Here is a 15,997-nt window from a genome sequence, read left to right as displayed (position 1 = left end):
TCAGGAAAATAGCAACAAGTCAGATGAAATCAAGTTAATCTTGTGTAACAGGAAGATTTGATGTTTTTATACATTTAATGGGCTTGTGTTAACTGGGGTTTATTCTTGACCTTGGAATTTTTGACTAAAAAAACAGACAACTCAGCTGTGAGTGATGAAAATTGTGGATATTGTGCTGCAAGATCAGATATTTTGGTGGAAAATAAATTCACTGTGTGAAACTGGTATAAGATCAGGCCAAATAAATGGACAGATGAAACAGAGTGATTAGTTTGTCTGTGGCTTCCAAAACTGTCACAAATCATGGTTTAAAAAATAAAACTGTGATTTAAAACCAGAAGCCGTGCACACATGATGTTGTCCTGCCAAATACTCCTGCATCTGATTCACCAGTTAAACTATATTTCCGCCCAGACTGGGGAGGAATTAGAGAAGAAGCAGTGAAACTGCTGATTGAAATGGAAACCTCTTGGGTTTGTATGACAGATGATTTAAACAGCAGTTGTATAAAAACATCTCCAGAGAGTTTCATCCCTCAGCTCTTGGTGATAAAGCTCGTGGAGTCAAATGTGTCCCCCTGAAATACGATGCAAACATGTTGGCTTGCTTGCTCTCTTTCTGTCTCTCACACGCAGAGACACAATCCCACTCATTTCTCTGGGGGCAGCAGATGGACAGGTCTGTGATTACCGTCCCACCTCTAAACCTCACAGGTATAATAGCCCCATTCCACCGCTCACTGTGTCAATACTGAGATGTCAGCTGGTGATAAGTGAAATGACAAATTCAGAGGAAGATGTGGGGGAGTCATATTTCCCAGAGAGATCAACATTTCATCTTGAGGTAAGGATGATCTGAAGAGGGGGAGGAGGATGGATGACAGTGAAAGAGAGAGTGAGGGAGAAAGAGAGAGCGAGACCACCAGCAGCCATTATTTGTATGATATCTCAAGTTTGTCTTCATTACCCATGGTCCATTGCACTCCAAGATGTACTAATAGCTCATGCATCAAAAGGTTGTCTGGCAGGTGAGTGTGGTGATGGATAGAACTAAGAATAGCTAAATGTATAATTGCACATCAGGTTTAATATTACCAGTCTCCCATGAGAAATCTGAAGGGTGAAGGGCTCGAATGAAATTATCACCTCGGTGCTCATCAAGCCAGTGACTCTCTCATTGAAAATGACAGTTATCAATACTGACACTTTGGCACTTCTGTGATAAAAATGCACTCAGGACTTTGTTGAATAATAAAATAATCTCAGAAAAGCAGTAAACGATTAACTTTTTGTGACTGGATGCCAATTTGCAGGAGACGCTTGAGAAATGAAAATCTCTCATTTACACTGAGTCCATCTATTCTGCTTCCTCAGCCCACTTCACCCCTCCCTCCACTCTGACCTTAATGCTTGTCTATCTGAGTCTCTGTTCATCATGTTTAGGCTCTAGCTGCTGCAGATTTTGTCAGCAAGTCCTCCAAACTATGTTAATGCTGTTTGTCATCTCCTTCCAAAATGACCCATATTAGCATTTTCTGAATGTCACTGGATTTTCACAAATTCTCTCATAAATCAGATTACATCTATCAGTGTGCATTTTCTAATCCATCTTCTTTAATGCCAGAACTAAACAAACTGCATCTCTAGTCCCGTAGCAACTCTGTGAGTCTGTGTGTCTATGTGAACACCCAAACCAACATTAATATGCTGCTAAAACAGCCTCCACTCTTTTGGAAGGCTTCCCACAGGATTTGAACCTGGCTCCAGTGATTTGCTCCCATTCAGCCACAAGTACGTGAATGAGGTCGAGCCCTGATATGTTCTGGCTCATAGCTGATTTTCCAATTCATCTCAAAGATGACTGGGGTAGGCCAGTCAACTTCTCCTAAACATCACCACATCACCTCTCTTTCTGCACAGGGGTTGAAATTTGGAGGCATTCTATTATTGTTGTATTTTTAGTTGTAACCCCTGCCAGTGAGTCAGCATACAATGAGGCCATCATAAGGGTTAGTTGACACGCCTATATTTAAAAAAAAAGGAAAAAGAAAGAAAGAAAAAGGTCTGTTGTGTATATTTGCATACTGGTACAACTAAATTAGATTCACCTTCAGATTTTGTGCACCGACGATGCGTCTGGCGCATGGCTGTACCCAAATCTTTATTGATGTATTTTAAGGCCAATCAGAGGCGGTTGCTAGGCGGAACAGATTCGGCCAGCCAATCAGCGTTTTTCTGTCAATATTAGCTGACGTATGTCGTCATCGGTCGCAACGCGTCCCGTCATTGGCCACGACCACCTGAGAGGAGCGTAGAGGGGCGGACAAAGGAAGTCGGGGAGCAGATTTAAACTACGTTTAAACCATTGACTCTGTTTGCCAGTACGATGAGAAAACGTCGTTACCGGAGAGGGCTGGATGCTAAAACAAACTCTGGAGCTGTTTTTTGTTGTTACCGAAGAGGTCTGGATGCTAAAACAAACCCCGGAGCTGCTTATTTGTGAGACTGGACGCCGAATATACCTGCGGTGCGAAGGTAAGGCAAACAGTTAGCGGCTAGCGTTAGCATTAGCATTATCGGTGGGCGTTAGCATTAGCATTACCTCTTAATGATATCGTTTAATTCCTTTTGTTTTTACCGACATTTTGCGTCTGTTTGTTATTTTGTGTTCCATCCTGAGGCCTGTACTACGAAGGAAGTTCAACACACAGAGAATATCTTTATCTGGCTTCACTAAACCTAACAATCGCGGTCTTATGACGCTGGTTATCAATTCATCAACCCCGGATTTCCCGACCGCGTTCATGTGAAAGAGGCGTCGGTTGTTGGTTAAAAGCAGCGTTGTTAGAACCATGAGTGAGGTACCTAATATTATAAAAAGAAACGCTGATAGCTGCTTCCATAAATGACATTGATGGTGTCTGATGGTGATTTATTCTGAGTTACTCTGAATATGTGATACAGATAAACAGTGACGGTAATATCAGACTGTTTCTGCTGCCAGAGGAGAGAGTTAATGTCTGAGGCCGATCTGACTGAAATGTAATGTAATCGTGGGGAATATTCAACAGTGTGTGGATAAAAACATCTTTGTTCTATCAAAGTGGAGATATAACAGTCAGTATGTGATCATTTAGTGTGATAAACTCTCCGTTTGTTAGAAACTCGGTTGTGGACATAAGGCTGGAACAAAACAATTCCAGCTATAAAAAATATCTGTTGATCTTTATCATTTGTCACTTTATTGTCAACTCTGTCCCGCACAAAACAGGCCTCGGTACTACAAAGCAGGATTTGTGGTTAGTGAGGTACCTTCAGGTTTAACTCTGGGTTTTCAGTGTTAGGATGGTGGTTCAATTCTTATCGGGGTAAATCACTACGGTAACGGTAACTTATGCTGAACGACTAACCTGCTCCGGGGCAGGTGAACTTCACAGGATCGGATCAAAACCTTTCAACAGCCCAATTACTGACCAATCAGATCACTGTCAAACTAGCGTCATCATTTCTGGAGTTTAAGGCCGTAAGACCGCTTAGTCAGACTGTGGTTGTTAGGTTTAGTGAAGCCAGATTAAGAAAAGATATCCTGGGTCTGTTGAACTTGCTTCGTAGTACAGGCCTCTGGTCATTTTTAACTCAGTTTATGGTGGTTTATCATGTCACTTGCATCGACTTGTGGCTATTTGTGGTCATTTTCTGTCATTTTGCATCTCTACCTGGCTGTTAGCATTATCTTTGTAGTTTTGTGTCTATTGCAGGTCATTTAACGTTTCTTTGTGGTCATTTTGTGTTTCATTGTGGCACTTAAGCATCACATTGTGATCATTTTGCAACTCAATTTTTGCCTCTGTCATTTTGTGTGTCTCTGAAGCTTTGTAGTAGTGATCTGTCCATAGCAGTCCATTGATCCCCTGTTGTGTATGTTATTGATTAGAAATTTGTTTGCAGTGACTTGAGACTTTATTGAGCTCAGGTTTGTTTTAAATACAAGCTTGAAAACTAGATTTTAACTCTGTGCTCCTCCTACAAGAGCAGGTCACAGTGTATGAGCTGAGATTACTGTTAGAAAGTATTATAAAACCATTTCTAAAATAGCTTTTTTCAATAAAGTCATATTCTAGTTATATAATTAATTTATTCACCTCAAATGTGGTTGTCAAGCTTCTAGTGTTTAGTTTTCAGTGTTGTATTCTTCTACACTGTTCAAGTTTTAGAGTTGAACTATTTTTATTAACAAGGTTATTTGTTTTTCAAGTGTCATACTTGTGTTTTCCAGGTTTACTGGTTAAGCTGCTGCAGCCTGGACAGAAACACCAGCTCTCACCTTACAAACCAAACAGGTATGTGTCCTAAAGATTTACCCAATCTGAAAAATTCAGTGTTATGGATTAACCATGTCTATAAATTGTCAGAAAGTAGCACTAGTTAGAATAATGTTTAAAAACTCAAAGTAGTTAATTTTCTGCCTGTGGAAGTATAATTAAAAATACCACAAGTTAAAACCCTGCTTTATTATGCAGTTCACAGTAATATACATGACTCCTCCAGTGATTAGTTGACAGTACACAGAAATTTAAGAAGCAAATTTTTCCCAAATATTTACTGTTATTGATTCCTTAAGATGTGATTCTTTTTCTTGTCAGATGTGACAATAAACAGCTCATTTTCTGAGATACTCCTCTTAGGCATTCTAGCTGTCATTTTTTCAAGGTAATCTGATGAGATTTCACCCATGCTTCCTGGAGCATCTCCCACAAGATGGATTGGCTTGATGGAGTCTTCCTCTGTACCACACTGTACAGTCAAGCTGCTCCCACAACAGCTCAATAGGGTTCAGATCTGGAGACTCTGCTGGCCACTCCATTACAGTCAAAATTCTGGCTGACTGCTTATTCTTTAAATATTGCTGACACATTTTGGAGGTGTGTTTTCGGTCATTATCCTGTTTTAGGATGAAATTGGCCCCAGTCAAGTGCTGTCGACAGGGTATGGTATGGCATTGCAAAATCTTGTGATAGCTTTCCTTCCTCAAGGTCCCTTCCACTCTGTACAAATCTCCTATTTTACTAACCCCAAAGCACCCCCACACCATCATACTGCCTCCACCATTCTTGACTGATGGTATTAAGCACTGTTCTTGCATCTTTTCATTTGTTTTGCATCTCACAAATGTTCTTCTGTTTGATCCAAAGACCTCAAACTTGGACTCATCTGTCCACAATACCTTCTTCCAGTCTTCCAGTGTCCAATGTCTCTTTGCCCATTTCGGTCTTTTCTTTTTATTGGCCAGTCTGAGATATGGCTTTGTCTTTGCAATTCTGCCATGAAGTCCAGCATCCTGAAGTCGCCTCTTCACTGTTGTTGCTGACAGTGTTTGACGAGTACTATTTAGTGCAGCTGCCAGGAGACCTGTGAGGCATCTTTATCTTAAACTACACACTCTCAGATATTTGTCTTCTTGCACAGTTGTGCATCAGGGCCTCCCACTTCTTTTTCTGTCCTTGTTAGAGCCAGTTTGTGCTGCTCTTTGAAGGGAGTAGTTTGGTAAAAGATTTTAAGTTTCCTCCCAGTTTCTTGCATTGAATAGCCTTCCTTTCTGAGCACAACAATAGACTGATGTGTCTCTAAAGAAAGTTCTCTCTTTCTGGTCATGTTGAGCCTGTAAACAACTGCTGATGCTTCAGACACTAAAAACTCTTTTTGTGCCCTTATTACTACAATGGTTTTCAGCTGTGCGACACAATTACGAAAGGATTTTCTAATAAATTAGCCCTATAAAATGATTAACTTGGATTAGCAGCCATACCAGGAGATTGATGCAGAGGACCCACAGTTGCTAATAATAGACCTCAATGAAAAAATGTACAGTTGTGTTCAAAATAGCAGTGTTTTTTAAAACGTGAGTAAAGCTCAAAATCCTTATAATATTTTTTATTTCCATTCATTGGGAACACTGCATATTATATTTTACATCAAAACATGAAGAAAAATATATCAATATTTCAATTACTTTACAGAAAATGAAGGAAAATATGATATTGGGCTGTTCAAAAAAATAGCAGTGTCTGCATTTTTTGTTACAAACTCAAATATTTACTCAATAAACTGAAAAAAAACGTTAAGATTTAGCATTCCCGTGAATCACTAAACTAATATTTAGTTGTATAACCACTGTTTTTGAGAACTGCTTCACATCTGTGCCGCATGGAGTTGACCAACTTCTGGCACCTGTAAACAGGTATTCCAGCCCAGGATGATTTGACAACCTTCCACAGTTCCTCTGCATTTCTTGGTTTTGCCTCAGAAACAGCATTTTTGATGTCACCCCACAAGTTTTCTATTGGATTAAGGTCTGGGGATTGGGCTGGCCACTCCATAACCTTAATTTTGTTGGTCTGGAACCAAGATGCTGCTCGCTTACTGGTGTGTTTGGGGTCATTGTCTTGTTGAAAAACCCATTTCAAGGGCACTTCCTCTTCAGCATAAGGCAGCATGACCTCTTCAAGTATTTTGATGTAAGCAAATTGATCCACGATCCCTAGTATGCGATAAATAGGCCCAACACCATAGTAAGAGAAACAGCCCCATATCATGATGCTTGCACCACCATGCTTCGCGGTCTTCAGAGTGTACTGTGGCTTGAATTCAGTGTTTGGGGGTCGTCTGACAAACTGTCTGCGACCCTTGGACCCAAAAAGAACAATCTTACTTTCTTCAGTCCACAAAATGTTTCTCCATTTCTCTTTAGGCCAGTTGACATGTTCTTTGGCAAATTTTATCATCTTCAGCACGTCTTTTTTTTTAACAGTGGGACTTTGCGGGGGCTTCTTGCCGATAGATTAGCCTCACACAAGCGTCTTCTAATTGTCACAGTACTCACAGGTAACTTCAGACTGTCTTTGATCTCCCTGGAGCAGATCAGAGTCTTTGCCATTCTGGCTATTGTTCGATCCATTCGAATGGTAGTCTTCTGTTTTCTTCCACTTCTCTCTGGTTTTGCTTTCCATTTTAAAGCACTGGAGATCATTTTAGCTGAGCAGCCTATCATTTTCTGCACTTCTTTATATGTTTTCCCCTCTCCAATCAATGTTTTAATTAAAGCACGCTGTTTCTCTGAACAATGTCTGGAACGACCCATCTTTCTCAGGTTTTCAGAGAGAATTGCATGTAAAACATGTGCTGGCTTCATCCTTAAATAAGGGCCACCTGAATGACACCTGTTTCTTCACATAATGAATGGCCTCACTGATTGAACTCCACACTGTTATTATTTTGAACAAATTGATCCAACACGCCCCTTTCAACTAATTATTCAATTACACAGACCCAGGAGCATGCATATCATGAATGTTGGGTCTGTTGGTTTCTCTGACTCTACTGCACCTACTGGTAAATTATTTGCCATGTAATAATATAATTTCTACCAAAAACAGTGATTGATCTGGTTAGTCATGTTGGACTGCTATTATTTTGAACACAACTGTACATCATTCTTTAAAAATCATCTGATTAATTTTAATTGTTTGTGAATTGCATTCCAAACTTTTAAGTGGTAGTGTATGTGTTTTGGGGTTTAACTGTTAAACTGAGGAATAGGTAGTAGTGTACTGATCATTTTCCCTTGTACGTTTCTCTCTTTATTTCCTCCAGGTGTCACCACTTTTTCACGATCACAGAGTCTTTGTACAATAAAGAAGTTTTTGAGACCGGGACTGAGGCCTCCAGGTAATTCACGAACAGCTTTACATCAGCTGTCCAACACAGAGCACTGACATTACATTGTTAATGTTCAGTATTCAGTATCATCAGAAAAATATAACATTTTTTGGGCGTTTTTTTGACAGCATACTATACAATGACATTTTTTTAGCTTCAATATCAGTACTCAAATCCAATCTATTAGTGCTGTTTATACTGCTCATGTTGTTAACAATATTGTTACATTAATATATCTTTTTTATATTTTGATTTGTTTAGATCATGCCTGTTTCTATTTTTGCTGCTGCAACACTGAATTTACTCAAATAAATAATGCTGAACACTGAATATTTTGCAAGTCTGTTTAATATTGTATGATAGTGAATATTTTTAGCCCAAGGCCACTTCTGGCCAGAGGTTAGGGTTAGGGTTATAGCTTTTAACTACTTAGCCAGGGGTTAGGATTATGGCTGTCCGGCTGTCACCTGTAGCCAGAGGTTAGGACAAACACTAAGATAAAAATAGAAAATTATGTCCCCTTCAGTTAATGCAGTATTCTCCTCCTCCTCCTGCAGAGACAGAATATGTTAATCAAAGAGACTGTCCAAAGCTTCAAGTCCTAAAACTCTATTACAAATAAAACTGAAGAAGAAACTTTAATTATCCCTAAAATACATACATTTTGCTGTTCTTGTTGCTTGTCATTGTACAAATGACCTCATACATTTGAAAGAATAATGGTGTAATGGGTTTTAGTGACATTACATTTTTTGACCGTTTCTGACGCCATCCTATACTATGACATTTTTTGACCGTTTTTGATGCCATACTATACTATGACATTTTTTCATATTTTTTGACATTTTTTGACATCATACTATACTATGACATTTTTGATTTTTGACCGTTTTTTGACGCCATACTATACTATGACATTTTTTTCATGTTTTTTGACGCCATACTATACTATGACATTTTTTGACCATGTTTTTTGACGCCATACTATACTATGACATTTTTTCATGTTTTTTGACGCCATACTATACTATGACATTTTTTTCATGTTTTTTTGACGCCATACTATACATTTTTTATGTTTTTGACTATACTATGACATTTTTTGACCGTTTTTTGACGCCATACTATACTATGACATTTTTTCATGTTTTTTGACGCCATACTATACTATGACATTTTTTGACCGTTTTTGACGACATACTATACTATGACATTTTTATTTTGACTACTATGACATTTTTTTGACGCCATACTATACTACTGACATTTTTTTGACCAGTTTTTTGACGCCCATACTATACTATGACATTTTTTGACTGTTACTGTTACCTCTAATGTTAACTTACTTTTACCATTAAATAATACTTTTCTTAATATGTATTAATTCTAAATTTACAGATAACTTTTATTGTTACTACACCTAGTAACAGATTACTTTGTCTATTACATCTTACTTCTGACATTGCTAATTATTTTTACATTATTTCTATTAACACAGTTTATTTAAACATTATTTTTATATACCAGATTACTTTTATCATTATCCTTTTCTAATTTACTGAATGCTCAACATAAACAATTGAAGGTTAGTGGCTCCGTGTTGGACAGTTGATGTGAAATTGTTCATGAATTACCTGGAGACTTCTGTCCGGGTCTCAAAGAACTTCATTGTATGAAGACGGTCTGCGATAGTGGACTACGTGGTGGATGAAGTGGTGACACCTGGAGGAAATCAAAGAGAAACATACAAAGGAAAATGATCAATACACTACTACCTATTCCTCATCAACAGTTTAATCATGAAAACACAGATATATATTTAACAAACAATAAAGTGCTGTTTTAGAAAATCTACAGATGACTGGCATCCCTTCCTGAAGAACCAAAAAAAAAGTCAAATGACTGTTAAGCACGTGTCTATCAACAAATTACTGAAGTAATCATGTATGTTACTGTGAACTGCACAATAATAATAAACACTATCATTTAAGTACATTTTTGAATGCAGGATTGTAACTTGTGTTTAGTAAAAAGTCTGAATATTTCTTTCACCACAGACGGTCACATACTGAATCATTATTTCACCTTCTTATTATTAAAAGATATTTAAAATGTCTTAGTTTTGTGCCATTTTCATTTAATGAATAGCAACCACATTAACAATGTTATTTGAAAACTTATTTTTTGAACTTTTTATGCATTTCTATGCTACATTTTTGGACCATATTTCACACCTTACTATACTATGACATTTTTTGACCATTTTTGATGCCTTACTATACATTGACATTTCGTCATGGTTTTTGACGCCTTTCTATACTATGACATTTTCTGACCATTTTTGAATGCAGGATTTTAACTTGTGTATTATTCTTCAGTAAAACGTCTGAGTATTTCTTCCACCACAGACAGTCGCATACAGAATCATTATTTCAAATTTCAACCTTCTTCTTCTTAACACATATTTAAAATGTCTTTGTGTTGTTTTCCTTGAATGAATAACAACCAAATTTACAGAAGTCTTAGCAGCATTTTATGTGAAAAAAGTAAAAAAGTTTAAGACTGGTTGTTACACACTGTGAAGATATTATTAAAATTACTCTATGAACAACAGTTAAAATTAACACACTTACGAACAACTCAGTGCAATAGTTTATTTGTAGAACTGATATTGTTTTGTACAGGGTAATCTAGTATGTCTAGCACATACACAAGATTAAGAATTTCTGATCATATACAATCAAACTTAAGATATTTTTCAGTCCTATTTTTACTGAAGAACAACATCTGACATTTGATGTCTTACTATACATTATTTTAATATTGCAGATTACGTCAATTACACTTTTCTGATATACTGAACACTGAACATAAACAATGTCAGTGCTCTGTGTTGGACAGTTGATGTAAAGCTGTTTGTGAATTACCTGGAGGCCTCTGTCCTGGTCTCAAAGAACATCTTCATTGTACAAAGACTCTGTGATCGTGGACTACGTCTCTGTGATCGCGGACAATGTCTCTGAGATTATGGACAAAGTCTCTGTGATCATGGACAATGTCTTTGTGATCATGGACGATGTCTCTGAGATCATAGACGGTGTCTCTGTGACCATCGACAATGTCCCTGATCGCGGGCAGTGCCGTCAAATCGGTGACCCCCGTCTCCGCCGATTCTATCGCAAGGTCTCTACGAAGCAGGGGACAATGTCTCTGATCAAGGACAACGTCTCTCTCATCTTTGACAAGGTCTCTGCGATCACAGATAATGTCTCTGATCGTGGACGATGTCTCCCTCATCCTCAACAATGTCTCTCCGATCATGGACCATGTCATGGCGATCGTGGACTACATGGTGGACGAAGTGGTGACACCTGGAGGGAATCAAAGAGAAACATACAAAGGAAAACGATCAATACACTACTACCTATTCCTTATCAACAGTTTAATCATGAAAACACTACAAAATAGTCAAGATTACAGCTGAACCAGAAGATTTAACAAACATTAGAGGGCTGTTTCAGAAAATCAACAGTTGACTGTCATCACCTCCTGAAGAACCAACAACAGCAAATATTTGGGAAAAAGTGAAATGATTATTAATTTTGTGTCCATCAACTAATCACTGAAGCAGTTGTGTATGTTACTGTGAACTGCACGACAATAATAAACACTAACAGTTCAGTAAAATATTGAATGCAGGATTTTAACTTGTGTTGTTTATTATACTTCAGTAAAAAGTCTGAGTATTTCTTCCACCACAGACGGTGACATAGAGAATCATTATTTCCAAGTAGGGATAGACTAATTATCGGCCAGGCCGATAATCGGTGCCAATATTCGGCATTTTGACGCATGTCGCCATCGGCCTGTTTTTTATCCGACGGCCGATAAGAGATGAATTTAAAACTGAGTTATTTTGGCTCTGATGCAGCCGCACCTCTCTGTCTGCAGTCACTACTCTGTCTCCAGCATTGTCCCACCCACAGCACCATCTGATTGGTTACACACAGAGCCTCAGCACAGGTAACAGCCAATCAGCAGTGAAAGCTGTGCATGTGCAGTGCTCACACACACGGCAGAGAGGAGAATAAGTTTTGCCGGGTGGAGAAGCTCCGAGCTAAGAGATGCTGCTGACCCTGGGAACTCCCTGCACTTTTTGTTTTTGTTTGAACTTAAAACAAAGATAAGTGAAAGATAAAATAACATTTTAGTTATATTGAAATTTTGTAAAACTTTATTTACTGTAGAAAACTTCAGGGAGCTATTTGTTTGTTTAAGTACTCATTTAACTTTATAAGACATGCTGCAGATTACGTCTATTATTACACTTTTCTGTATATACTGAACACTGAACATAAACAATGTCAGTGCTCTGTGTTGGACAGTTGATGTAAAGCTGTTTGTGAATTACCTGGAGGCCTCTGTCCTGGTCTCAAAGAACTTCCTCATTGTACAAAGACTCTGTGATCGTGGACTACGTCTCTGTGATCACGGACAATGTCTCTGAGATTATGGACAAAGTCTCTGTGATCATGGACAATGTCTTTGTGATCGTGGACGATGTCTCTGAGATCATAGACGGTGTCTCTGTGACCATCAACAATGTCTCCATGATCGCGGGCAGTGCCGTCAAATCGGTGACCCCCGTCTCCGCCGATTCTATCGCAAGGTCTCTACGAAGCATGGGACAATGTCTCTGATCAAGGACAACGTCTCTCTCATCTTTGACAAGGTCTCTGCGATCACAGACGACGTCTCTGATCGTGGACGATGTCTCCCTCATCCTCAACAATGTCTCTCCGATCATGGACCATGTCTCTGCGATCGTAGACGATGACGTGGACGGAGTGGTGACACCTGGAGGAAATCATTTGATCATATGACTTTTTTGACAGTTTTTAATGTTTTACTACTGTGATTTTCTCCATTCTACTTCTGAGATTACAAAGTACTTTTACATTACTTCTATTAATGTAGATGACGTATACATTGTTCTTATATTGCAAATTACTTCTATCTATAACACTTTACCCTAATATACTGAATACCGGAACATAAACAGTTTAATGTCAGTGCTCTGTGTTGGACAGTTGATGTAAAGCTGTTTGTGAATTACCTGGAGGCCTCTGTCCTGGTCTCAAAGAACTTCTTCATTGTACAAAGACTCTGTGATCGTGGACTACGTCTCTGTGATCGCGGACAATGTCTCTGAGATTATGGACAAAGTCTCTGTGATCATGGACAATGTCTTTGTGATCGTGGACGATGTCTCTGAGATCATAGACGGTGTCTCTGTGACCATCGACAATGTCCCTGATCGCGGGCAGTGCCGTCAAATCGGTGACCCCCGTCTCCGCCGATTCTATCGCAAGGTCTCTACGAAGCAGGGGACAATGTCTCTGATCAAGGACAACGTCTCTCTCATCTTTGACAAAGTCTCTGTGATCATAGACAATGTCTCTGATCGTGGACGATGTCTCCCTCATCCTCAACAATGTCTCTCCGATCATGGACCATGTCTCTACGATTATGGACGATGACGTGGACGAAGTGGTGACACCTGGAGGAAATCAAAGAGAAACATACACAGGAAAACGATCAATACACGACTACCTATTCCTCATCAACAGTTTCACCATGAAAACACAGAGAAATATTCAACATTACAGAACCACAACATCTGATGGTTTAACATGCCTTAGTATAATGACATTTTAATGCCTTACTACACAATGACATTTTTGGATCACATACTAAACTGTGGCATTTTTGATCTCTGATTATAACACAACATTTTTACTTCTTTTTTGGATTAGGATTACTTCTGCATTACTTTTATATTACAGAATTACTGTTACCACTAATATCAAATTACTTTTACCATTACATATTACTTTTCTTGTTAGATATTACTTCTGATATTGCTAATTGCTGATTTTACATTACTTCCATTGATACAGGTTACTCATACATTATTTTTAAATAGCAGATTACTTCTATCATTCTGCTTTCCTAATATACTGAATACCGGAACATAAACAGTTTAATGTCAGTGCTCTGTGTTGGACAGTTGATGTAAAGCTGTTTGTGAATTACCTGGAGGCCTCTGTCCTGGTCTCAAAGAACTTCCTCATTGTACGAAGACTCTCTGCGATCGTGGACTACGTCTCTGTGATCACGGACAATGTCTCTGAGATTATGGACAAAGTCTCTATGATCATAGACAATGTCTTTATGATCGTGGACGATGTCTCTGAGATCATAGACGGTGTCTCGGTGACCATCAACAATGTCTCCATGATCGCGGTCATGCCGTCGAATCGAGGAACCACAGTGTCTCTACCGATTCTTGCGCAGAGCTCTACGAAGCATGGGACAATGTCTCTGATTATGGACAACGTCTCTCTCATCTTTGACAAAGTCTCTGCGATCACAGGCAACGTCTCTGATCGTGGACGATGTCTCCCTCATCCTCAACAATGTCTCTCCGATCATGGACCATGCCTCTGCGATCGTAGGACGATGACGTGGACGAAGTGGTGACACCTGGAGGGAATCAAAGAGAAACATACAAAGGAAAATGATCAATACACTACTACCTATTCCTCAGTTTAACCATGAAAACACAGAGAAATCTTCAACATTACAGCTGAACCAGAATATTTTCCAAACATTAGAGGCTGTTTCAGAAAATGAACAGTTGACTGTCATCACCTCCTGAAGAACCAACAACAGCAAATATTTGGGAAAAAGTAAAATGATTATTAATTGTGAGTTTATGAACTAATCACTTAAGCAGTCGTCTGTGTTACCTTTACATTACTTCTATTAATACAGATTACTTATATGTTATTTTTATATTGCAGATTACTTTTATTATTACACTTTTCTGATATACTGAATACTCAGCATAAACAATGTTAATGTAAAGCGGTTTGTGAATTACCTGGAGGCCTTTGTCCTGGTCTCAAAGAACTTCCTCATTGTACAATGGCTCTCTGTAATTGTGGACTACGTCTTTGTGATCATGGACAATGTCTCTGATCATGGACGATGTCTCCCTCATCCTCAACAATGTCTTGTGAACAATGTCATAGACGAAGTGGTGACACCTGGAGGAAATCAAAGAGAAATGTACAAAAGAAAATGATTAAAATGATATTGTATGATGAGGAGAGCTACAGTCAATTTGTCCACAGACAAAACATTGACAACTATTCGGATACATATTTTTTAAAACCAAGAATGCCAAATATTTGCTTCAAGACAGAGGCTTGAGAGGTGTAAAGTTAGTAGTTTGTCATATGATAAATAGCAAATACTGTTGAATAAGCCAAACAAGACAACTGAAAACATCACCTTGAGCTCTGAGCAATTACAGTTAGTACTTTTTCCTGATTTAATAGACACAATAAGCATAAATATACTGTTAACGCCTCTGTGATTAAAACTTATCAAAAGCTCGAGTCTTCATCCAAGAGCCTGGCCGTGGCAGCACCTCAAATTGCTGTTGTTAACGATTACATCCAGGTTTAAAGGCAGACAGGTACAGACGCAATATAATACAAAATGACCACAAACAGACACAAAACGATGACAACGACATGATAGACCGCTATAAACTGAAGGAAATCATGACCAGGATGGAACACAAAATGACAAAGAGATGTAAATGTCGGTAAAGTGACTGTAAATAATTAAAACATGGATTAAAACAGGGCACTATAGAGCCATTTTGCATCGACCCATAGACAAGACCCCTAAAACAGGTACATTTTCACCAGCCCTCAAAGAGGCGATTCATTTCGGACGATAATATTAATAAGAATCGGCGCTATTCCAATAGGAATAATAAGTCAAATAATAAGTGAGCTCAAGAGATCGTTGTGTTTTCACCTGTTCACGTTGATGCCTCAGACACGGAAGCACAAACACACTCTTACCCACGCGATGAAAAAGACTGAAGGCTAATGTTAACGCTCACCACTAACCACCACAAATGCTAACGCTAGACGCTAGCTAGTTCGCTCCTTAGCCTCACCTCACGCCACGGGTGCGATCAGCGTCCAGCCTCAATCGTGTTCGACAAAAAAGCAGCTCCAACGCTTGTTTTAGCATCCAGACTTCTTCGGTGATTAAGTTTTCTCACAGTACTGTCAAACCGAAGCGACGGATCAAACATTGGTTTAAATCTGTTTCCCGGATCTGTTTCTCCGCCTCTCTGCGCTCCTCCCATGAGGTCGTGGCCAATGACAACCCCAACGTAGTGCTGCGCATGTGCA

General features: G+C 38.8%; 1 long non-coding RNA gene across 2 annotated transcripts; it reads right to left on the bottom strand.

Moving 5' to 3' along the window:
* Positions 1-9,353: 9,353 nt before the first annotated feature.
* LOC127143109 (uncharacterized) lies at positions 9,354-14,202 on the bottom strand. Of its 2 annotated transcripts, none has more exons than XR_007814308.1 (3): positions 13,812-14,202; positions 12,832-13,275; positions 9,354-9,437 (listed from the first exon to the last, which is right to left on the bottom strand). It is a non-coding gene; the product is annotated as an uncharacterized LOC127143109 (long non-coding RNA). The 2 variants fall into 2 exon arrangements; XR_007814307.1 differs by lacking the exon at positions 9,354-9,437 and adding an exon at positions 12,377-12,572.
* Between the last annotated feature and the right edge of the window lie 1,795 nt (positions 14,203-15,997).

This window comes from Lates calcarifer, linkage group LG12 (genome assembly GCF_001640805.2).
Source record: "Lates calcarifer isolate ASB-BC8 linkage group LG12, TLL_Latcal_v3, whole genome shotgun sequence".
Lineage (NCBI taxonomy): Eukaryota > Metazoa > Chordata > Actinopteri > Centropomidae > Lates > Lates calcarifer.
This window is presented reverse-complemented; position numbering and strand designations above follow the sequence as displayed.